This window comes from Panthera leo, chromosome A3, assembly GCF_018350215.1.
Source record: "Panthera leo isolate Ple1 chromosome A3, P.leo_Ple1_pat1.1, whole genome shotgun sequence".
Lineage (NCBI taxonomy): Eukaryota > Metazoa > Chordata > Mammalia > Carnivora > Felidae > Panthera > Panthera leo.
In genome coordinates, this window is record NC_056681.1 from 42,745,624 (window position 1) to 42,768,221 (window position 22,598).

The 22,598-nt window shown below is 46.7% G+C and overlaps 1 protein-coding gene across 4 annotated transcripts in view; it reads right to left on the minus strand.

Moving 5' to 3' along the window:
• RRBP1 (ribosome binding protein 1) overlaps positions 1-21,707 on the minus strand; it is a 64,475-nt gene extending 42,768 nt beyond the window's left edge. For 2 of the 4 annotated variants that reach the window (XM_042931684.1, XM_042931686.1), the window contains exon 1: positions 21,445-21,707. The gene's annotated coding sequence lies outside the window, so the exon portion shown is untranslated. The remainder of the gene's footprint in view (positions 1-21,444) is intronic. The other 2 variants (XM_042931685.1, XM_042931683.1) reach the window with 1 other exon arrangement.
• Between the last annotated feature and the right edge of the window lie 891 nt (positions 21,708-22,598).

A 22,598-nucleotide genomic window follows, 5' to 3' on the forward strand; every position in this document is an offset into this window, starting at 1 on the left:
ATTCAGGTACAAAGATCACATTGTAATCAAATGTATTTAATCTATTCAGATGACAAAAATCCTCTGAAACACTCCCCTCCCTCCCCCGTCCCCCGCTTCTTCAGAGGCAGTGTGAGACCAGGGGTCTGGGTCACCCTGGTCTGGGTCGCTCCATAAGTCCCAGTGGCTTCTCAACAGCTGTGTACTCAAAGGGCGGTCTTCCATGGAGCTGCTGCAGGGTCACCACGCCGACACAGTCACCAGGCTCCCACAAAGCCGGGTCTGTTCCCCGCTGAGCACTGTGGGATCGGTGCGGCCTTGCGGTATAGGCAGAAAAGCCAAGGTTGAAAAATGTGCCTTGAATCTTACTCAAGCTAGGCAAATACGGGATACAAAAATATACCCTCTGTTAGGAGCACAGACTTGAGAAAAAGCTAGCTCGGGAGAATATTTTTCCTCCGCAGCACACACAAACGCATGTTTGAGAGGAGCACAAGTGTGTCTTCCAAGTTGTGCAGAACGGGTTGCTCTAAAAAGGAATTACATCCCCACCGCTAATTCCTGAGTTAGAATTTCTTTAAAAGAAATCTTTCACAGGAAAATGAAAAGCCCTAGTCTCGAGAAGTAATACACTGAAACATTTACGGCTCAGGCCGTATTGCCACAAATGGCAAAGAAATCTCAGCGAAAGCCAAGCCAGCCCGCTGCTCAGCAGAAACGTCGTGGGGAGATCCCACACTCACTGGGGTGATAATGCCAGCGATGCCTTCCAACTGTGCTCTCGGGACCAGCATTCTGGGTGCTTCGCTTCTGAAATCCCCACTGTCCTAAAAGGACCCCCAGTAGGAATGTCCCCCGGGGTTTTCCCATTGGGCCAGGCCCAGCAGGTCAAAGAATGAGGCCAGATGTGTGACCACCCACATCTTGTATGGACTGACCACAAAGGACCTGTGTTCTGTCAATTCCAGAAACTTCTGTGAAATATGTGCTTTCACTTACTATTGCTAGTACTCTTGAAAGCGTAGAGCAGAGGGGTGTCTGAGTGACTCAGTTGGTTGAGCGTCTGACTCAACTTTGGCTCAGGTCATGATCTCATGGTTCGTGAATTCAAGCCCTGTATCGGGCTCTCCGCCATCAGCTAAGAGCCCACTTTGGATCCTTCGTCCCTCTCTCTCTCTCTGCTCCACCCCTGCTGTGTCTCTAAAATCAGTAAGGGTCTGGAAAGAATGTCTTTTCTTCTGTTCCTAGGGGGTAAGGATTCAGGGAACAAAAGTCTGTGGAGGCCCTGAATTCTTTAGACATGGAATACATTTACCAGCTCGTGTGGCCCAACCAACGCAGTCCAATTTGGCCAGTTCAAGCCAATTTGGCAATTGAGACTTGGATAGGTTTTGTGAAGATACCCTCAACAGCACCTCTGGGGCTGGATCTCATCACTAACCATCTGCTCTGTCATGGGCCATATGCAGGTGCACAGAGAAGCGTGGGGCAGGGATGTGCCCGGTGGATGTCAAAGAGATCTAGTTTCCAGACACCCTTCCTGGGCACAAGGTGACCAGCCAGGCAGGTACAAAACTAAAACAGAGCGACAATAAATCAGAGACCCTAGCAGATATGGCTGCATCAGGACCACCATCACCTAATTTGTTTAAATATTGTAAAAAATATTGTGACCACCCATGTCCTACCACTCAAGCTCTTGTCTCACAGGGACTCTGAAGCAGTGTTGAGCAGGGTGGGAGGGGGGGCTTACTGGTCTCTTCTCTGAGTTTCCACGTCTGTTAGATGCTGTGTTGACTGTAGGTTTGTAGCAGAAGCATTTTATGAGGTTAAGCTATCTTGTATTCCTAGTCACCTCTTCTTTTCTTCTTTTTTTTAACAATTGGGTACTGAATTTTAGCAAATGCTTTTTCTTTATCCCTTGACATTTTCTCTAATCTGAAATGGGTTGAATCACAATAATATATATTCTAATGTTAACTCACAGATGGTTCGTATGGTATAAACGCTTCTTGATGTTGGGTCCTTTCTTTTTTAATGTATCACTAGTTTGGTTTGTTCACTTTTTTCATGTGAGATTTGCATGTGTGCTGCGGAGTGAGAAAACCTAGGGATCATTCTCATGACCCCGTCTTTCTGTGATCTTGGTAGCAAGGTCACTCGAGTCTTACAAAATGAGCTAAGGATGGTCCCTTTCCCCTCTCTTCTCTGTGGGTTTAGAAGAACTTGCCTGCAAAACTGTCAAGATCTGGTGTTTCCAGATCTGTTCCTGGCGGTGGGGGGAGGGTGTAAAGAGTTAACTCTTTCTGCTAATTTTATTTAACTGCTAATTAACTGCTAATTTTATTTTATTTTAACTGCTATTTTATTTTTCCACTCAGTTTTATGGAGATATAACTGTCACACAGAACTGTGTAAGTTTGGGGCACGTGGGTGGCTCAGTCGGTTAAGTGTCCGACTTCAGCTCGGGTCGTGATCTCGCAGCTCAAGAGTTCGAGCCCCACGTTGGGCTCTGTGCTGACAGCTCAGAGCCTGGAGCCTGCTTCAGATTCTGTGTCTCCCTCTCTTTCTGCCCCTCCCCTGCTCACACTCTATCTCTGTCTCAAAATAAGTATTAAAAAAAAAATTAAAAGAACTGTGTAAGTTGAAGGTGTACAGCATAATGACTTATGCATATATTGTGAAATGACTACCACGCTAAGTTCAGTGAACCTCCATCATCTCATACAGAGACCAAAACAAGGCAGAAAAAAAAAAAGGGGGAAAAACAATTTTATCTCTCGGGAGAACTGTTACTCTCTTAACTTTCAGACGCCCCACACACCAATGTTAGCTGTAGTCGCCAGCCAAGCCGTCTGGGACCTCCCTAGCACTCGCTTATGTTGTTAACTGGGAGTGTGCACCTTCTGACCACCTTCCTGTGATTCCTCCTACTCCTGCCCTTGGTGACCGCTGGTCATCCCTTTTTCTAGGAGACTGGTTTTGGGTTTTTTTTAGATTCCACATATAAGTGAGATCACACAGAATTTGTGTTCCTCTGACACAACACATTATGTTTCACTCAGCATAACGCCCTCAAGGTCCATAAGTGGCAAGGTTTCCTTTTATGGCTGAATCATAATCTATTGTGTGTGTGCGTGTGTGTTCGTAGCACAAACTTCCTTATCCACTCATCTGTCAATGGACACTTAGGTTGTTCCATGTCTTGGCTGTTATAAATTGCTGATTCAATATCAAGGATGATTCCAAACCAGCTTTTGGGTTTGTGATCCAGCATACATAATTTTCATTATTCCTTCCTCTAATCTCTATTGGTTTATTCTGCTCTAACTTTCCAACATGGACATTTATTAATTTTCAGGCCTTTCTTTTTTCTTACAGCAAATATTTAAGGCAACAAATTTCCCTCTTAGTACTGTTGTAGCTACATACTACAAGCTGCAGCACACATACTCACTTTTTTCATGATTGTTCAGTTGTCTTTTCTAAATCCCATAAGATCTCCTAGACTCATGAGATGGTAGTGACCTTAACTTCCCTAACACATGGGGGCTTTAAAATATCACTGATAGTTCTTATTTAACTGTGTTGTCATCAGAGAATCTGTTCTGGGTGATATAGAACAAAGCTTTTAGACCTCTAATCAGGATATGGAGACACTAATAATTTTTTACATGACCTAGGACACAGAAACATACATACGTATGTGTATATACATATACACAACACTTTCATGAAATAACTCAGTACTAGGACATGTGATACATCAGTATTTTCTATACTATTAAAACATCTGAAAAGGTTTTTCACAATAAATTAAATTCATTTTGAGTCTCACAATAGGTTGGGCCTATACTCTAAAAAATACTAATTGAGGGGCACCTGGGTGATGCAGTTAAGTGTCCGATTTCGGCTCAGATCATGATCTCGCGAGTTTGAGCCCCGTGTCAGGCTCTGTGCTGGCAGCTCAGAACCTGGAATCCACTTCAGATTCTGTGTCTTCCTTTCTCTGCCCCTTCCTGGCTCATGTGCTTGCGCTCTCTCTCTCTCTCTCAAAGAATAAATAAACATTAAAAAAAATAAAAATACTAATTTAGATAATGATATTTGGTGAGTTTTGCTAGACTGTGGTCAACTTTTATAAATACACGTGTTCTCTATGGAGTGAAGGGTTCAATGTGTATCCTTAGCTTCAGCTTAATACCTTCTATAGACCATTTTTGGCTAATTCAATCTAATAGCTATTGAGAGCTTTTAACATTTCCCACCACGTATCATGTATTTATCAGTTTCTCCTGGGAATCTGTCAATTTGGGCTTTACTTGAAGGCCATCTCATTAGGTGAACATCAGATCAGCATTGTTACATCTTCTTGATAAAGTATCTGCTATTCCCCACACTCCCCCCCCATTACATAGTGACCTTCTTTATCCCTAATAATGAACTTTTTTTTTTTTTTTTTAACCATTAAAGTCTAGCTTGTCTGATTATTTAAAAAGTTATACCAACATTTGGGAGGTTAATACTGACCTAGAATCATTTTCTATTCTTCACTTCCAACCTTTCTGTGTTCATATGTTTTAAGTAGAACTCTTAAAAATAGCATAAAGCTGGATTTTATTTTAAGACCAGTGTAGCAATTTGTCTTTTTAACTGGTAGGTTTAATTCATCAACGCCTATTGTGATTTCCTATATAATTGGACGCACTGAAACCTTGATTTTGTCATTCCTATTTATAATACTTCCTTGCTTATTCTCCTCCCACTCCCTTTATTTCTGCATCCTATCAGGCTATTTAGGTTTTATCTCCTTTTCCTCTATGGTGTTTAGAAGTTATACATACTACTGCTACTCTTTTTTTTTTTTTTAATGAGTACTGAAATTATAATTAAAATGTGTTTTACTCTTCCATTTTCCTAGCATACATACTTGACCTATTTCCCCGATGCCTCCAGCCACTTCCCCAACAGCCAAAGAACTGTGGAAGGCCTGAAGTCTGGTGCCCATCCATCTGACATGAGCCCCTTTTCCGACTTGGCGCACCCTGCTTCTCCATCACACACACCCCAGAATGACTCAAACGACCCAAAGCGACTCTTGTCTCAGACAGCTCATGTTTGCATTCCCCAAATGTTTACCAATTTCTTTGTTGACCACTGCTTCTTGCGCCTCACTCCCTTCTTCTTGGGTCATTCCAAAGTACATCCTTGACCAGCTCTTTCAACAAGGATCTATTCTGGATCAACTTTCTCAAGTCCTCATAGACCCGCAATAATATCGTTATTCTACTCGTGCTCTTCATGAGTGGATTAAAGGAGTGCAAAATTCCCTGCTGACTGTCCTTGTCTCTTACCACTTTGAAGATACTATTTTATCTGTCTTCTAGCTCTTTTGGGGGGGAGGAGGAGTCACTATTGAGAAACATGCTACTGATCTGTTGTTCCTTTATGACATCTTAAAAAAAATCTCTCACAACTTTTAAGATTCATCTTTGGAGTTCTAAGGATTCAACAAAAATATTTTTTAAGATTATTTATTTTGAGAGAGAGAGAGAGAGAGAGGCAGAGACAGAGAAGCCCAAGTAGGCTCTGTGCTATAAGCCAACACAGGACTCAAACTCACAAACCGTGAGATCATGACCTGAGCCAAAATCAAGAGTTGGACACTTAACTGACTGAGCCACTCAGGCACCTGTCAAGAAAATATTTTTAGGTGTATATCTTTATTTACCTTATTCAGGCTCATTGTGCATTCTGAGGTTGAGGGCTCATGCTTTTCAAAAATTCCAGAAAATCCTGGGCCACTTTGTGCTTAGAAAATTTTTTTGCTCCTTCTCTGGGGCAGAACTCCTAATCTGACCTCAAGCTCTCCATGCTGCCACCTGGGAAAACTCCTCAGACATATGTTCCATTTCACCAACAGTCTCTTCAGCTGAATCTAAACAGCTCTGTAATCAGTCCTTTGAGTTTATCTCTTTTCAAGTTGGCCTGTTTTTTTTTTTCTGGTGTTATTTTTTCCATTAATGTTTTTCATTATCTACTTTTATATCTTTAATAGCGATTTCGTGTCACGTCTTTGGTGGGACTTTATCAGAGGCAATCCTGTCTGGGGTGAGTAGTGGGCTTGTGTCAGAGCTGTTTAATCTTTGTTATGACGGGGCCCTTGGAAAGCAGCAACCTCGGACTAACTTTTACACAAGGCCTGGGCTTCCTATAATAGATTCTCAGGAGACTGATGCCCCCCCCCCACCCCCACCACTGCCCCAGGACAAAACAGGTAAGTTTCTATGTCATCTCCCCTGGCTGATAGTCCGTCCTTTCATTGAGGGTGCGCGTTTCACACGAGGGTGTGAGGGGGGCTCGGGTCCTACTCCCCACTGACGAACCCCTGTTCCCATCTAGACGCAAAAGCCAAAGACCCAGGTGACTCGGGCTGACAAGACCCCACCCACACCCCATGGTCAGTTTACTTCTGGGTCCCAGTCATTTCCCTCACCCTTGGTTTACAGCTTTGGCAACCTCTTTTATTACCCTGCAAGCCCAGCTAAGCTTTTAGAGAATGCCTATGAACTTTAACATTTCTAAATGTCTGGAGAAAAGGGTTTTCAGATCAACTCATCTAAATATTAAGTGTAATTTCTGATTTTTTTTTTTTTTACCCAGAGAAAGAAAATTTGGTTGCTAAACAATATATTCTGAAATAATTTATTTCATGAGTTAAGGGAATGGAAACGACTTAATTCCCACTTTAGAAAAACAATGCTACTCATTTTAAAGAAAGATGAAACACTAAAAATAGAAATGTATTCTATTATAAGCCTTTGCTTATTCATTGGCTATTTCAGATTCAGTTTCTACGCCTAAGGAAAAAAAATAAAGAATTGACATGTTTTTGTGTTTCTCCAAAATAATGGTCTTTGGAAAAGTAAGTACTTCAAAAGGCCTAAATCTTCCGAGAACGCACAGGAAGCCTACAGGCCTCATCTCATCAATGAAGACAACATGCCTACGAGGCAGGAATCCAGAATCCTGACTTCTCAAAATGACAGCAGTTAAGATGTGCTGGCCCATGACAGAATTCGTACTGTGACTGACATCAGGCTCCCAGAAAGCAGGGACCGGTCTCTTCCGCACTGTGTCCAAGCAAACCTCAGCTCATCGACACTCCCAAGTGCTCCGTGAACAAAGGCCATCAGGACAGGAGTCGCCATTTGTATGGTTATAAAGATCACATCCAACCAGAAAAGACCCGGTATCCCCGGTAAAGGAAAAGAATGTGTGCTGGTGGTTTTGCACACCTTCGCAAACAGTTAGTTCTTGGTTCTTCAGAGTTTTCCCACTATTGCAAACGTGGTTTCTGTTTCATTTTGTTTGCCGCTGGTTGATTTCTGTAGGGTGACTTCTCCCCCCAGCAACTTTTGCCTAATTCTAGGGACACATCCTTAGATTTTTAAAAACATTTCCTAGGTATATAAGCATACTGCCTATGAATCACAGTTTTGTTCCTTTCTCCCCAGTCTTCCTGTCTTCGGCTTCACTTTCCTTGAATTTTTCACAGGGTAGGCCCTCCCAACACTGTGCTAAAGAGAAGGAAGGATCCAGGCATTCCAGTTTTTCCTGATCCCAAAGGCAAGATTTAGGTATGCTGCTGGTTAGTACGGTGTTTGCTACAGGCTTTTTGTAGAGAGCCTTTTATCAGGTTCTCGGTTCTCTTCTTGGGTCAGTGTGGATAAGTCATATTTTCCTAGAAATTTATATATGTTGTCAGAACTTGCAAAACTCTTGCCATGTTGACATGGAAAAAAAAGAGGTCTTCTCTGTATAATGCGTGGCATGATCCCTCCTCTGGATCCTTCAGATATTTTTAATAAGCATCTACAACACTGGTTTTACTTATTTTTACTTAGCACATGTTGCTCGTTATAACCACTTACCTTTTTAATGTCAACCACATCTGTAGTAAAGTCCCACTTTACATTCTTGAGAGGATTTGTGCCTTTTCCTTGATCAATTTTGCTTGATATTTGTCAACATTACCTATCTTTTGTGAGAATGAAATCTTGGCTTTGTTGGATTCATCTGCTATGTATTCACCTGTTTTTGGTTTCATTTATTCCTTCTCATCCATATTTTCTTCTGACTGGTTTTAGTATGTCTTTTTTTACTTCTGGGGGAAGATGCTTACTTATAACTCATTAATCTTCATCTTTTCTTTTCGGATGCATGTATGTAAAGGTACACATTTCCCTGTAAACAATACTTTAGCTACATCCTACAAGGCTGGATGTGTAGCATTTTCATTATCACTCACTTCAAGACATTTTCTATCCCCCTCCCTTTTTTTTGGCCTACAAGTAAGTGCTAGAAGCATAGGTTTACAAAATTTCCAAATGCATGAAGATTTCCTATTTCTTTTTATTCATATTTCTAGTATAACTGTGCTCAGATTACCTGCTCTATATAATCCCAATCCTTTGATATTTGTTGAGACTTGAAGGCCCCAGATATGACCAATCTTTGAAAATTTTGAAGTCACATGTGTACTAGCTGGCTGCAATGTTTTATTTATATATAGTCATAGAATTTTGTTCAAAGTTCCAATCCTTGCTGATTTTTGTCTGCTTAACTGTCAATGTCAATTACTGACGGGATGTACTAAAGTTCTTCACCATGACTATAGATTTGAACACTTCTTGTAGTTCTGCCAATTTTGTTTTAGGTATTTTGTGACGAAGTTAATAAGATGCACCCAAAGTGAAAACTGCCGAATCTTTAAGCTGAATTAAACTTTGATCGTTATGAAGTGCCCTTTCTCTGTACAACACTTTCAGTGAGTGTTAATGTCTCTTTTATATACCAGTAATACAACACCAGTTTTCTTGTTTTTTTGTTTTGTATTAAGTAATCTCTACACCAAACATGGTGCTCAAACTCATGACCCCGAGATCAAGAGTCCCTTGCTCTACGGACTGAGCCTGCCGACTGCCTCAACACCAGTTTTCTTTTAGTAGAATTTCTATAATGTATCTTCTTCTATCTTTTTATTTTCAACCTGTCTTCTGTAAACAGCACAAGAGTGGACTTTAAAAAATCCAGTATATCTTTATGTTTTAACTGCAGTATTTAATCAATGTATATTAGATATGAATGCTGATATATTTGAGTTTAACTCCGTAATCTTATTTTGTGCTAGTTTCCCACCTGTACGCTCTTCTTTTTGTTTCTAAGTCATCCCATTTTCCCCCTCTACTACTTTAGAATATACTGTTTCTATTCTTTAGTAATTACCTTTAAAAAAGAACATGGCAGGGTTCGCCAAGTTCAAAGTTAAATGAGCTTACCCCTTCCACTAGCTCTATTACTCCATTTGTCTTCAGTGTTACTGTTTTCAGTATTTAATCCTATCCTTTTCTCAGTCATCCCCACCCCACGCCACATGTTACTATTATTCTTCCACATTTGTTTAGAGTGGCCCAAATATTTACCACCTTCTTTATCCTTCCTTGCTTGTACAGCTTACTCTTTCTATTTGGCATGACTTGCCTTCCAAGAACATCCTCCAGAATTTCCTTCGGTGAGGGCCTGTCAGTAATTACCTGTCTTAGTTTTCTTTGTCTTAAAAGTTATCTTGAGTTTTTGATTTTTGTTTTTCCTTTGGTTCCTGTATCATTACACTCTACATATGGGTGTTTTTTCCTTTTTTGGATGAGTGGCTCATCTATTCTTTAAAACCCTCAGACATCATCTTTTCTAATACTGGCTCTGGCCCATGATCACTCACCTCTCCTGGAACCCCAATTAAACACACTTCTACCCTCCCCAATTCTTAATTGGTCTTACAAATTATTCATTTGGTCCTCTAAGATGAAATCTGTATATTTTCTTCTGCTTTATCTTTCAGTTCACTTATTCTCTTCAGTCTGTTGGTTTTTTTATTTTTTTTTTGTTTTATTTATTTTTGAAAGAGAGTGCAAATGGGGGAGGGGCAGAGAGAGAGAGGGCCACACAGACTCCAAAGAAGGTTCCTGGCTCTGAGCTGTCAGCACAGAACCCAATGCAGGGCTTGAACTCATGAACTGCAAGATCATGACTTGAGCTGAAGTCGGACCCTTAACCGACTGAGCCATCCAGACGCCCCTAGGTTTTTAATTACAATTATTGAGCTGCTCATATCTAGAAGTGGTAACCTGATTCCTTTTCCAAATTTGCCAGGTTGTTTTATAGTTTCCTTTCCCTGTAGGTATTTTTGATCTTGTCTATTACTTTAAGTATAGTGAGAGGCATTGTTCAAAATCTGAGTCAACCCCTCTACTGTCTCATATTTTCACGAATCTGTTTCTGCTGGTCCTCTTTCATACTGCTCTGCATTCTTTGCGCATTTACTTATTCTTAACCAGGAACTGCTCACTTCGTTGTGAAAATTACACATGGGGATTCACTAAGCCCGGAATAAAGGGGCGGTCCTTCAAAGATCTGCTCATCTGTTCACTTGCAGGATGGCCCAGAAGGACAGTCTTCGTCGACTCTGAAATAAAGAACTTTAAAATTGGCTGGAGAATTTCCTCCCACTTAGGTCACGGGATCTGCATGAGGAACCACTCGTGAGAACGAGTCCTCAGGAGGGGAATGGGCTTATTTCTGGCTCGCCTTCACCCTGACGGTGTAGCAGTCCTCCGTGGTTGCAGTTCTGAGGGGTAGGGTCCTCCATCATACTGCCTCCTGTGCCCAGAGATGCCATCAAAATTCAGCGGTTGCTCCCTTTGCCAAATGCCCTCGGGGCCGTGTTTGCTGTCCAAGGCTACTCCTTTCACCGAGGTTTTGGCCTCCTATCTTCTAAGAATAAACAATCTAAGTGTTCATCGTTAGGTGAATGGATAAAAAAAAGATGTGGTCTATTTTACACACACACACACACACACACATTCCTCAGGCAAAGAAAAGGATGAAATCTTGCCATTTGTGACCACATGGATGCACCTTGAGGATATTATGCTGAATGAAGTAAGTCAGACAAAGAAAGCCAAATACCACATGATTTCACTTGTAAGTCATAATCTAAAAAACAGAAACAAACTGAACTAAACCCAGATTTCAGCTATGAAGAACAGAGTGGTGGTTACCAGAGAGGAGGGAGGCTGGGAGTGGGAGGAGGTGAAATGGGTGAAGTTTGAACCAAGAGGGACAAACTTCTAGTTATAAAATAAATGTCAGGGGGATGTAATACACAGCATGGGGAATACAGTCAATAATACGGTATTAACTTTGCATGGTGACAGATGGTAACTAAACTTATCGTGGCGATCAGTTCCCAACGTATACAAATCACTACTGTACACAACAGAATATTGTAGATTATACTTAAATAAAAAAGAGTATTTTTCAAGCCATTCCCTGCTTTTCAGAAGATGCTTATTGTTGGCTGTGTAGCACCTGCCCTGCCCCACCCCGTTCATTAGACTGGTCCATCCCACCCAGTCCACCCCATCGCCAGAGCACAGTGGCCCCTCACTTCTCTGGGCTACTGACTCTTGGCACTGTTGGACCAAAAGACATTGCCATTTGGCACCCCTCGCCAAATGAAATCCCAGCCAATCAAGCTCTTAAAAGAAAAATGAGATCATCCTTGCTGCAGGACAGGAGGGCTGGTTGTGCCAGGGAGACTTCCAAATCCAGCTCTGGACAGACATCCAACCCCCAGAAGAGGGGAGCCTGCAGGGTGTCCTTCCACCACCAACTGGGGCCCTGGCCAAGGATTCTCCAAGGTGGGAGGGTTTTCAGGTTAGAAATGCGTGGTCAGGGCTCAAATGACTTCTGGTACTCGACTGCTGGCTCCTTTGTTTTTAAGAAATCCACTCAATACTCCAACACTCATTACATTACCTGGGGGCGTGGATCTGATAAAGAAATCAATCCCCGGATCAGGGCTCTCCCTTCATTTAACTGCTAAGAAGAGTTGCTGCCTTTCCACTCAGATTTGTGGTTAAGAGCACTTGCTCATGGGCAACAAAACCTGACCCTCTTCCACAAGCCTTTTGCAAAGGCCCACCACGTATTAACGAATTTCCTGGCCAGACGCTCCCATCTCTGTGACCAAGGGGAAGTATGGGATGAGTGAGTTATTTCTTAGGAATAGCAAACTTCATTCTGGTTCCTTTTTAAAATCAGCCATTGTATCATATGTCCCCAGCCCTCCTGTACTGCTGGTGGGAGTAGAAATGAGTACCTGCACCTTGGGAAGAAGTCTGGCCTCTCCTCTAAAGGTGAGGATATGCCTCCCTGTGGCTCATAATCCCACTCCTAGGTACAGACCTGATGGCCATGTAGATAAGCGGTCACCACAATGAGGGGCAGGACTTTATACTTCGTAATATAACATCTCCTATATTATAAGCCCCCAATCAGAAACTGTCCAAGTACCCATGCAGAATGAAATGGGCACTGGTGATGGACTCACAAGCCGGAGTACTACACAACAATGACAATGAGCTACGAGGCCGACAGCACAGATGACTCTCACACACAACATCAAATGAAAGACCCAAGAGAGCACGGGCCGGGCTTTGTGATTCCATTTACCTGGAGTTCAAATTCGATGGAGCAAATCTGCGTGCCAGAAACCAGCAGCGCAGCTACCCCTGGGGACAGGCAGCAGCTGGAGAGGGCAGAAGAGGAACGTGTGGGGGGATAATATTTCCTGATCTGCTGGTTAAACAGGGTGATCAGTTTGTGGCAGTTTAAAACTGGGCAGTGGACTCACAACAGAGCACTTTTCTGTGTAGGTACTTTGCATTACTAAAGAGTTAAAAATATATATGCCCACTCTGGTAGGAAAAACTCTATCACCCGGAACTTGAAGGAGGAGCATCCTCAGTGCCTGGAGTATCTGTGACACAGTAGCTGCTGCCACCTCCCAGACCTCTCATGGGCGTGGCCGCGTTGCTCCCACCAAAGAGGTGGGTAGCTGGGGTGGGGGGAGGGGGGAGCAGGAAGGCAGTCACCTCACAGTCTGTGGCCACGCCTACTGTGCTGGCCGCCAGACAGCATTGAGTGAAAAATCAATCCGTTCAGGGGTGCCGGGGTGGCTCAGTCGGTTAAGTGTCTGACTCTTGGTTTCGGCTCAGGTTGTGATCTCGTGGTTCGTGAGTTCGAACCCCACATCGGGCTCTCTGCTGTCAGCGCAGAGCCCACTTCAGATCCTCTGTCCTCCTCTCTCTCTGTTCTCCCTTGCTCATGCGCACATTCTCTCTCAAAAATAAACATTGAGGGGCGCCTGGGTGGCGCAGTCGGTTAAGCGTCCGACTTCAGCCAGGTCATGATCTCGCAGTCCGTGAGTTCGAGCCCTGCGTCAGGCTCTGGGCTGATGGCTCAGAGCCTGGAGCCTGTTTCCGATTCTGTGTCTCCCTCTCTCTCTGACCCTCCCCCGTTCATGCTCTGTCTCTGTCTGTCCCAAAAATAAAAAAAAATTAAAAAAAAAAAAAAAAAAAAAACATTGAAAAAATGCAAAAATAAATAAATACACACATACGTAAATACATAAAATAAAACTGTTCAGAATAAGGCTCCAACTTAATAAGCTCCCAACTTAACAGGGAAGCAACTTAACACAGAAAACGGTGCCTGGGCTTCGGAGCCGTGGCTAAAGTTGACCTTTTCAATGTCCGCTGACACATCACTGTAAGATTTCATTAAAGGTGTCAATAATTCATTTATTCTTCAGCACTGACCCCTTCGTTTCCTCAATCACTGTGATTGCTACTAAATTCCAAAAATTACTTGGTTTTTTCCCCCTTCCTTACTACAAACATCTAGAACTCAGAAAGAAATTAAAGTGTATTACACAGAAAGAAGACTACATCAAATTCCTATTCAGGATGAGCCTTAATTGAAAAGAAAACAGTTTTGATGGAGTTGAGTGGTACATTCTAACCACTGAATGAGAAGTTCCAGAAAAACATCCTACCTGGGCTTAGGGCAGAACAAGCGTCTCCACCGTCCCAGGTCAAACAAATAGGCCAGATGTGCCCATCAAAAAGGGAGAGGAATCGGGGCACCTGGGTGGCTCAGTCTGTTAAGCGTCTGACTTTGGCTCAGGTCATGATCTCACGTTTGTGAGCTCCAGTGGCATGTCAGTTGGCACAGAGCCCACCTCAGGTCCTCTACCCTTCCCTCTCTGCCCCTCCCTCACTTACATGCTCTCTTTCAAAACTAAACAAAAATGAAAGAAAGAAAGAAAGAAAGAAAGAAAGAAAGAAAGAAAGAAAGAAATAAAGAAAAAGGAAGAGAGGAAGGAAGGAAGGAAGGAAGGAAGAAAGGAAGGAAGGAAGGGAGGGAGGGCAAGGAATCCAGGATCTACTTTTCATGTCTCTGCCAAGAAGCAAAGCAGAAGAGCTGGGGGAGAAACAAAAGGATGGGGGTAAACCTGGGACGGACTCTTACCAACCAGACCACCTGCCTGGACCATCTTCTCCCACCTCCCCTGGTTTCCACACGCAAGTGCTCAAGGAGAGTAACCTCCATGCGGGAGGTAGCAGGTTAACCTCATCAGTTCCTGTACTCCTCGAAGTCTGACTAAAAGAGAGAATAAAATGCCAACTACAAGAAAAGAATTTTCCTCCTACCACTAAGGAACACTCTTGATCACTAAACACAAAATCCACCTCTTCTCAGAGCAGAACCGTCACATTGTTCAAAGCAAAAATAACATTTTCTTTCCTGGTGAGCGTGTGGTCGCTGATACACTCAGTTACTCCCTGAAGCCCCACCAATGCTCATCAGCCACAGAAGGAAATCAAGGGTGCTTGCTGTGGATTCTCCTCCAGGAACTGCGGAGCAGCTGGGAAGGACCCAGAGCTGGTGAGGCACCCTGACATGGATGGGGGGCTATGAAGGGACAGGGAGGACTGAGATTAATATAACTGGCCTGGGGGTACCTGGGTGGCGTCCAACTTCAGCTCAGGTCCTGATCTCACAGTTCGTGGGTTTGAGCCTTGTGTTGGGCTCTGTCTTGATGGCTCAGAGTCTGGAGGCTGCTGCAGATTCTGTTTTTTCCCTTCTCTCTGCCCCTCCCCTACTTGCTCTCTCTCAAAAAATAAACATTAAAATATATATATATATATATATATATATATATATATATATATATATATATATAATGTAATATATATAATGTGTACATATAACTGGCCTGGAAGCTTATGACACCTGGGAGAAAGCCAATGCCCAGGCCTTCCACTTAGGGTCACTTCAAACCCCTGGACTCTGTGAGCAGAGCAGGATCATCCCCATTCCAAAGTGTTCCTCCATGAATGTTACTGTCAACCTCTCAACTGCAGCCAGGCTGGAGGGAATCCAAAAATCACTTGGCTCTATAATATGTTTTTGTGTTTTATATCTGATGCTCTAGGAATCCTGACTACTTCAGGCTAAACAATAATACATTCCTAGAACACAAGCACTAGAAAATCCTCTCCCCATTAGCTTGGCAAGGATGGGCATCCACTGTGTGCCAGCCACTGTTCCAGGCATTAGGGATACCAAGGGGAAAGAAAGCAGACAGATCCCAGCATTGGCAGAGCAGACAAAGTCAGTCCCACATGCAGCATGTCTGGCTGATGATAATGAAGGGAAAGAAATACAGAGAAGCAGGCCAGGGAGCAGGGGTGAGGGTGGGGATCACTAGGGGCTGTCACTTTAAGTAGGGAAGAAGATGGGGGAGAGCAAGCCCTGCGGCCTTCTAAGAAACAGCGGCCAGCTGCGTGGACAGCAACAGCACATACAAAGGCCCTGAGGCAAAAGCATACAGATTAATAGGCCGATGTGACTGGAGCAGAGGACACAGGCAATGGCAGGAGTGAAGCCACAGTGAAAGCGGGGCCCTTGGAGGCCACTGTGAAGACTCTGGCCAAGGAGGGTCTCAAGCAGAGAAGTGCTAAGAAGGCAGGGGGTGAGAGCTAGTGAAGTAATCTAATCCACAGAAGAGAGGGGTCTGGACCAGGGTAGTGCCAGTGGAAGAGGGGAGAATGGTTGCATTCCTGCTCTGTTTTGAACGTGGAGGTTTGCCGCTGTACAAGATACAAGAACCAGAAAGCAAATAATTAAGGATAAACCGAAGTTTGTGGCCTGAGAGATGGAGCCATCTGGCCTAGCTTCGTTTTACATGAAGAGGCAATGAAAGCCCAGGGAGGACAAAGTCATGTCCAAGCTCACATAGCTTGTTTCTAGGACCAGAACCCCAACTAGCACTTCTCCCTCTGCCCCAAACTGCAGCTCAGTGGGAGACAGTAGTGACCACTCAGGTCACACCCGGATGCCCTCCAACTCCTCTATGCTCTCAGATGCCGCAGCAGACAGTGCCCCCTCGGAGACCACCGATACTAAGCACGGAATGTAAACCAGGGTAGGAATGCTGGTGAATGAACCACGAACCAGAGAGGATGACCACAGCCCCTGCCTGCCATGCAAGAGAACAGACCTGCTGTGCTCACACACTCCCATTCTCCCAAAAGAACTCCCAAATCTAGACTTTAATGAAGAAATTCTCCTTTAGAAGGCGGCTCAGCTGTTTAACAACATGAGGTTGGCCGAACAAATCTCATATGCAGGCCAAGTTCAGCCCACACAGGGCACCATCCTGGAACCAGTCCCAAGACAGCCTAAAACAGACCTGGTTCACTCACACCTTGACCAGGGTTAGGGCATGGAATTAAAGGTTTCAGTTTAAGATGGACTTTTAGTCCAACTTTTCAGCCAGCAGATGACATTCATTATTCCTATAAATAGCTGATAACTTCTAAACCAACCTCAGTGGACCTCCTCTCCCACTGAAAAGAGAATATGCAGCTGCCCATCATTCTGGGTTCTTTGTTAACTTTGGCTTTACCTTATTCTCTGTGGAGTACTAAGATAAGCCCCTTAGAACAGCCAAGAATTCAAAAAGTCTTCCCAAATACCGTCCAATGATTCTTTCGAAGTTATACAGAGAACAGAGTCCTGCAAATGACCCAGGAAACAATTTATGCCAGCCAACTATGAAAACACCAATACACTGCTAGTGTAAGGTTCAGGGACCAGCAGCTGTTCCAATCTTGCCAAAATAATCGAACTCAGATGCAATACTTTGCTCACAAATCAAAGTTGCTCCCATTGCTAGACAGTGGGAGATACGCCACTCAAGGCACTTAAACATATTAGATGTGTCCGGTTTTTACCTGTGGGAGTCCGGTTGCCAGTTTCAGGAGACTCATCAGAATTTGTCTGCCCAAGAAAACAACCTTCTAGGAAGTCCCTGAGTTAATTTTCTATAATGCTGGATGGCCCTCTTGCCCACGCTCTCACTTAGAATTAAATATTAACTTTCCCTACAAGCCATATGCTGTCTGCCCAATACCTATTTGGCTTGGTTTGACCATTTTGATGCTGTTGATAATAGGTAAGAACTTCCCCAGGGCAGGGCCACTATCTGTTCTGCTCCCCCACCCACTTTTTTTTCTTGGTATGCAATTTACAATGCACACAAGGAGGCAGGAATAAACGTTTTCTAAAGGCGATTAGGGTGAAGCCCATGAACTGCCACTAAGTCAACCGTTTTTAACGTATAAAATGGGGCATTTTATGTGGTTCGACATAATATTCCTAAATGATCAAGAACAGAGACTTGAATGTTTAAAGAATTCCAGCTACCTGGAACTCTTAAAAAGAAAAAAAAAAAAAAAAAGAATTCCAGCTATCTCCAGACCAGCATTGCCCAGGAGAACTCTCTATGATAATGGAAATGATCTAAATCTGCACTGCAAACGTGTGGCTACTAAGCATTTGAAATACAGCTAGTGTGACTAAGCCATATTTTACTGGCCTCATTGTAACTGTCTTCAGCTTAAACAACTCTATGCAGCTACTGTATTGGACAACACAGTTGTAGACGACAGTTTTTTGTTTTTTTTGTTTTTTAAGTTTATTTATTTTGAGAGAGAAAGAGAGGGAGGGAGGGAGAGGGAGGGAGGGAGGGAGGGAGAGAGAGAGAGAGAGAGAGAGAGAGAAGTCCCACCAGAGGAGGGGCAGAGAGAGGGGGACAGGGGATCCAATGAGGGCTCTGTGCTGACAGCAGAGTGCTCGGTGTGGGGCTCAAACTCCCAAACCGTAAGATCATGACCTGAGCTGAAGTTGGACGCTCTACCGACTGAGCCACTCAGATGCCCCTAGATGACAGTTTCTTTGCACGAGAAACAGGTCTCACTCATTTATATTTAATGTTTGAAGGCCCAGCATGCAGGAGACACTGCATAAAGAAATGAAAAATACCTTTTTGCACTGATCACATTTTCAACTGGCTGTCTACCTTTCTTCCTCTGAAGCTCTTAATTCCAATCTTCTAGATCCATGTCTTCCCTTGAGTAGTTACTATCCCAGTAAATGTGGAATTACAGGACCCTGTGGGTGAACATTCAGAAGGCCACGCCCACACTGCCCAGGAACTGGGCAACAGGAACTGGCCTGACAGCCACCTGACCTGCTGGGCCTCCACATTTCCAGCAGTAGAATGGGAACAACACCTTTTCTATGGAATGAGGTTGTGCAAGGCCTAGGTACACACTGAAGTTGTGGACTCTATTACTAAACAGTAAACCTTAAAAACCAAACTGGGCTCAGCTTGAGTTGTCCAATAAAGTAGTTGGATAACTGAGAGAATATTGACAGGTATGGCCGTCTACCAGTCAACATTCAACATGTTACAGGCCAGGCCTTAACTACAGTAGACCCAGGATGTACAGATGGATAGCACAGACTCTTCCTCTGTAATTCGGACTGACCGTTATTTTTTCCCTCCTGAAGCAAGATTTTAGGGCAGAAAACTCTGCTATCTGGAAAGAACTTTTGAGTCCCTGCCTATGTGTCATTCATTAGCTAAAGTTCCCAGAGATAAAAGAACAATGAGTCTGGGGTCCTGACACTTTTAAAAGGTGTCCTTGTTACATACATAGTAAGCCAATATTCCAGTTAAATCATTCCCATTCAACCACTTAGACAGAATTTGGTACTGTATAATTATTGCAGCCTGTTGACTCTTCAGCAAAGAGCTTAATTGCTCAAATGTGACTCAATGACTTGGATTTATCTAAAACTCTCCCATCACCAAAAAAAAATATTCATACACCAAGGTACCACTCTAACTTCTAAACTCTTTATAGATGTTGAGAGGCTGATTCCTAACTAGAAAAGAAAGGAGTCCTGTTATAGCAGAGTGCTTATGGCTCTCCCCACTGGCCGTCCTCTGCTTCCAAACCCCAAGACGCCTCACTTGTCCCCATCCCAGCCGCACTGCAGGCCACGTCTGCATTGCTCCAGGTTAAGGGAAAACTTAGCCTAGTAGGAGGTATGCCCCCACTTTTCCTCCTTTGCTTAAATAGAGAAGGAAGTGGTACCTCCAGGACCTTAGAATCGGAAGCTTCTTTTCTGGAAGGGAAACAGGTTGGCAGCCCCTGGTGGAGCTGACCTTTAGAAAGTTCATGAAGTAATTGAGACATCACCACCATAGGCAGCATGCTGCAGGATCACCAGGACCTCTCTGGTGTCAGATTAAGAGGAAGTTAAGAGCACACACAGAAGGAAAGTGTAAGGAGGCAGGCAGAGACAGTAGGAGAAGGCTCCCCAACTGTGTAGAGCTGGCATAAAATGTGCAGCTGTCCCTCCTAAGACTACGAGAAAGAAGACCCAGGTCTCTAGAAACACTCAGCAGCCAGAGTTCTAAAGAGGTATCTAGCCTAGGATGTGAGGTCCTAGTGGGCCCACTTCCTCAACCTCCAAAATATACCATCCAGATGCCCCCAGCCAGCACAATAAGCAAACAGTGGTGGGAGGCTCCCAAGCACCCTTTAAAGTTTCATTTCCTTGGTGCTTCCCAGTCTCTGCTGACCTCCGACCTCCAGGAGTATTGCCAAACTGCCCTCTGTTTGCACAAGGTCCTAATTTTTCCCAGCACTTGTGGGGGAGGCTCCTCTGACCATGCGGTGAGAGAGTAGGTGGTATCTCTCCAGGCTACAGATAAGGAAACCCAGGTTCGGAGAGGTTAAGGGGCTTGCGCAGGGGGTCTGTAAGAGAGGCATCGGTTGGACCCTGGGACTTATGCGAGCCTTCGGTCTGTGGCAGGCGGGCTGGAGTCAGCCCCAGACTCCACCTCCCTCTGGTGCCCCACAAGCCCCTAAAAACTCATCCGAGCATTAACAGGCAACACTTGTTGGCTATTCCTTACGCGTGCTGGGTCTTCACAGCTTTTCTCTTAAGTAGAAATGATAAGCAACCCCGTTTTTCAGAGGGGAAAGCGGGACACCCGAAGTGAGGCAGCTTGGCCCTGGTCACCCTCAGAGCTTCAGGGATTTCAAAAGCCCACTCCCTTAACCGTTATACCACAATAAGCTACCATTTATGGTCTGTAAGCTGGGGAAGGGTCCCTGACGCTTCCCGGACGCCCTACTGGAAGCGCGGACCCCAGCCCGTCTTCCCTGCCCCAGGGCGCGGACTGGGGAACCCGGCGGGCTGGGGCGAGCGCCAGGCCGGGTGCCAGTGCGCCCCGGCCCGCTGGGCCGGAGGTGCCCGCTTCCGCCCGGGCATGGCACCGCCGGGCCATTCATCGTGGCGCGGGCGGGGCGGACCGGGCAGGGCCCGGGTGGCCCCGTCACCCCGCTGGGCGCCCTCGCGCCGGGCTCCGCGCGGCCCGGCCGGGAAAACGGTGCCCCTAGCCCCGCCGCCAGGGGGAGCAGGGAGCCGCCGCCCGACTCCGGGAAGTTGCCATCGCGGCCGCTCGGGAGTCCGGACCCCGGACGGCCACGGTGCTCTCACGGCGTCCCCTGCAGCCCCGCGTCCCGGGCCCGCCCTGTCGGGGGCCGCCCGCCCCCCGGAAGCGCCTCCAGGCCGCAGCCCGCAGGCGGGCGTGCTGGGCCCGCGGGCCCCCCATTCAATCCCGCCCTCCTCCCCCCCGACCGGCCCCCGCCGCCTTCCGCCCGCCCCCCCCCACCCCTCCAGCCCGGACTCCAGCCCGGCAACGTCATCCGGCCGCTTCCCGAAACTTAACCCCTTCCTCCGCCAGCTGTGCGCAGCCCCGCCCCACCGCCAACTTTCTTCGCCCAACTTCGGAGCGTGCGGGCCGGCCCGACGGCCCGCAGGGAGGGAGGGGTCGCCACGTCGTGCCGCCAGGCCGCCACAGGTCCCCTCCGACCGCTTAGGGGCGTGGGGTCCACGCCGCGGGGCGCGCTCCGCCGCCGCCCCTGCACCGGGTTCGCCCGGAACACGCCCCCCCAGGGCCCGACCCGACCCCGAAGGTCGGTGGCCGCGGCGACGGCCGGCGGCGGGCGGCGCCGCCGGGGGAGGGGCCGCCAAGGAGACGTGTCACTCGCGGCGCGGCCGGCCCCGGCGCCCCGACGGCCCGGCCCGCGCGCCGCCACCGCCGCTGCAGGGCCCTGCCAAGTTTCTTACCTGCAGCCGGAGACGCGGGAGGGAGAGCGAAAGGGCAGGAGCCGCCGCCGCCGCGGAACCGGGAGAGAAGCCCGCTGAGCCTCCGCCGAGAAGCCGCCCCCAAGCAGCTGCAGGCACCGCGACCCCGACGCCGTCCGCCCCGTCCGCCGTCCGCTCTGGCCGCTCGCTGGCTGCGTGCGCGCGTGTGGAGTCGTGGCACTTTCTGCCTCGGAGCTGGCGAACGGCCCCCTCCGCCGGGATCGCCGCCTCCTGCCTTCCCCACCCGGGCCAGCCATTCATCGAGCCGCCTTTCCCCATTGGCCCGCGCCCCGCCACTCCGCGGGTCACTGGCCAGTCAGAGCGCGGGCGGCCGAGCCGCGGCGGCGGCCATTGGGCGAAGAGGAGGGTCTCCGCCTCGGCCAATGGGAGAGGGGAGGAGCTGCGGGGAGCCGCGGGGGGCGGGGCCAGGGAGGGGCGGGGTCGTGCGGTGCGGCGCTCGGCCCTGCGCGGGGGCGGGGCGGGGCCGAAACGCCCCGCCAAAGCGGGAGGGGGCGCCGGTAGGTCCCGCCCACCCCAGGCCCGCGGCGCCGCTCGCAGTCTCTGCCTTGGGGCGGGCGCTGCCCAGGCAGCCTGCAGAAGGTGCGAATACAGGGGATGCCGGGCCTGAGTCCCTGGATCTCGACAGGCTGAGGTGGCGGTGGGTGTCACCCTGAACGCGGTTGCGCAACCCGCCAACAGCAGAGAGGAATGCCTTATTTAAACCCACTGAATCCCACTCCCCCCCGCCCCCCAGCAGCGGCTCCACCGGGCCCAGGGTGTGAGGACAAGTTCGGCTGGGGGTCAACCCCGAGAGGACAAGTTCTAATCTTCAAAGAGATGGCATTCAGTACTGGAAAGGATTTTCTTGAGCAAATGGAGGAATTGGGATTGAAAGGCCAGAAGGTGCACAAGGAATCCAAGGTGGATGTGATTGCACCCATTTTTAGGGGTGGTGCAATTGAGTACAGTCTAATAGAGTTACTGGTACAAAGCACAACTGGCAGAGCAATAAATATAACCCACCCTATGGCGTTTGGCTCCATGTAAGGAAGAGGGTGAGGGGGTCTGACCCAAGCAAACTCACCCATTTCCCTGAAAACTGAACAAATAGTACTTCTTCATTATGTAGTTTCCTC